General features: G+C 43.7%; 1 non-coding gene across 1 annotated transcript; it reads left to right on the top strand.

Annotated features, from left to right (window-relative positions):
- Positions 1-2,289: 2,289 nt before the first annotated feature.
- On the top strand, positions 2,290-2,371 carry TRNAS-GCU. The gene has a single exon. It is a non-coding gene; the product is annotated as a tRNA-Ser (tRNA).
- The last annotated feature ends 436 nt before the right edge of the window (positions 2,372-2,807 follow it).

The raw sequence follows: 2,807 nt of genomic DNA, 5'->3' as shown, positions 1-2,807 counted from the left end.
ATCTTTTCTTTCAATTTATGCATATTATTTTTTTTCAAATGGCTACTAAGCGGTTAGGACATAAATTTATTTTGTTTGAACTGTTAGTTATTTCTTTTGATCTAAGGGCACCAATGAGCCAAGAAAGTTTGGGAATTACTAGTCTAACTGATCCAGAAGTCTTCAAGCTACAGGGCCCAAATGGGCCCTTAGGAGTGTTTTTTGTTTTGTTCTACATTTTGAATGGGTTGTAGAAAACAAAACAAAAAAGAAAAAACAAAACAAAACAAAAAAAAACAGAGAAGAACATACCAGAGACCGTGCTGGTGACCATGTGAAATGCAAAACCTCAAGCATTTACTTTCTGACTCTGGCTACTCCTGCATTTCACTACCAATTTCTAGGGTTAATGTATTCCACTGTGTCTACTGATAACAGGCTCTAGACCTGTGCTATCTGATACAGTAGCTATTTAAATTTAATTTAAATGAAATAAAACTTAAAATTCAGTTCTTTAGTCACAATAGCCACATTTCATGTGTTCAGTTGTCATTTGTGACTAGTGGTGAACGATGCTGGACAGTGCAAATATAAAACATTACCATTATCACCGGAAGTTTTATTGGACAGCACTATCAATACCTAGATTATCTTCTACTATGCTCTCTTATTCAGCATCAAGCATGTCACTGATTCTACCACTCCAAACATTTTTGTATCTCTTTGTCATCTTGTAAACATTTCCAGCCATTCACATAGTCAAAGATAATCATACTGCTTTGAACCCAACCTTTAATTAGCAAAATCTTACATTGACTCATCTCTGTAAGGCATCCTTCCCTTCAAGTTCCACCTCAAATGCCCCTTTCTCCACAAAGCCTCCTCTAGTCTCCAGGGCCAAAAGCATCAAATAAACTCTCCTTTTTCTGTGCTCCCATACCACCTTACAAAGTCCTATAATCCTTTACATTGTCTTGTATTATAGTTATTTGTGAATGTTAATTATTTTCTCTTTTGGACTGAAAATCCCTCCAGATTAGGGACTCTGAATCGTTCGCTCCCGGCCCTAGCACAAGACAAGGAACCCACTAAATATCCGAGGAATTCGACTGATCCAATTCAACTGAAGTGAAAACTTCAATCTTAATATCTAGCTAGAGTAAGCTCTGCTCTGGTTTTCTCCGTCATATCTCTACAAACTTATCTCTAAAATTCCAATCGGCAATATTTGAGAATTTTTTCCCTTAAACTCAGTACTGAGATAAGCAGCAAGAAAAAGGGGCTTTAATAAGCTCCGAGCTACTAATGGACACAGGGAGATATTTTCAAAACTCGTTTGTGGCTTACTAATACTGGCTTTATCTGTTAATGTTATTGCAACTGCAGGAAACCGAATGTCTGTTTAGTGCTGCCAGTAAATAAACTGCGACCAGCCGAGCGCTTAAAACCACTCAACGCTGTCACTTCACTTATAGCTACAAAAAGACCGAGTCGGAAATACAAACCGCCGGGAGTCCCCTAGGGAAGGGGTGCGAGGCACAGTCCCGGAGCCCTGACAGAAGATGGCGGGGCGCCGCGGACCGGCAATCCGAGCAGGCCCGAGGGGCTCAGGTGTGGAGGGAGAAGTGCGAGGGAAGAGGAAGGCGCACAAAGCGTAGGCTCAGGTGGGCAAAGAGCCCCGCAAACCGGCAGAAACTTCTACTCTGGGCCCAGCGTTTCGGAGACCGCCTGGCGGAGGGAGCGTCCCCACGACCCACCACCGAGCCTTCAGAGCGCCCAGAAAAACCCTAATGCCCACCGCCCCGGAAGCCTAGAACGAAAGGGTCATTCTCTTTACCCACCGCAGTCCAGCTGCTTGACAAATGGTCCTCAGATTTGTTTGGGGTCCGCGCGCTCCTCAGAGAGCGAGCCCGCCGCCGCCCACCGACTAACCTCGCAACGCCCAGACTACTTCAGTGAAGTATTCAAATCTAACCGCCGAGCTGTTACACATGCGCAAAGCCGCTCTACGCGTCGGCTCCGCCCCTTATGCTCCGGAGCAACCCCCTTCCTGACTCCTTTAATCAAACTTCCTTCCCAGTCTGTATATCAATTTTATTTCCTTAAAGGCTATCTTATTTTCCGCCGAATTTTCCTTTGTCCCGCTCCACTGCAGATCCTTCACATCGTGGGAGCAGCCATCTTCTTTTGATTACTTGCTGTAAAAATGATCAGATCTTTGTTTCCGTACAAAATGGCGGCTTCCATAACATTGCGTCACATCCCCCTAGTATTACTCCCTATAGCTACCAGGAAAGACTAAACTTCGCGGACGAGGTGGCCGAGTGGTTAAGGCGATGGACTGCTAATCCATTGTGCTCTGCACGCGTGGGTTCGAATCCCATCCTCGTCGGCTGTGGCTTTTTGCCTCAGATGAATGTAAATTTATTTGCGAGTGAAAACAGTTGATTATTCCAGTTACGGTTTACTACTCGATTTACTCTGGGAGCATCAATGTCTGGTTTGAGGTATTTGGAAGACAGCTTTTGGAGCATTCTAACGTCACAGATAAACAAGAGGGAAAGAAACATCCCAGAAGACGTGTGTGCTTCATTTATTATCTTTTTATATGAAGTAAACAACAGTGCAAAAAATTCCATGTTAAATTAACTTAGCTTCTGAGTGAGGGACTTCAGTTACCATAAACCCCTTACCGCGGAGTTTTTAATACCTCTCCTTACTATGACATACCAGGTTATCACTGCAAAAGCTACTTTAAGACACAGTGTTCAAGATTCTCTTCCAGACCCCAGCGGGCTGCATGTGCTCAAGAAAAGTATACATTGGGA

This window comes from Mirounga leonina, unplaced genomic scaffold, assembly GCF_011800145.1.
Source record: "Mirounga leonina isolate KUSES-001 unplaced genomic scaffold, KU_Mleo_1.0 Mir_91, whole genome shotgun sequence".
Classification (NCBI taxonomy): Eukaryota; Metazoa; Chordata; class Mammalia; order Carnivora; family Phocidae; genus Mirounga; species Mirounga leonina.
Note: the sequence above shows the minus strand (reverse complement) of the source record. Positions and strands in the feature narration are given on the sequence as shown.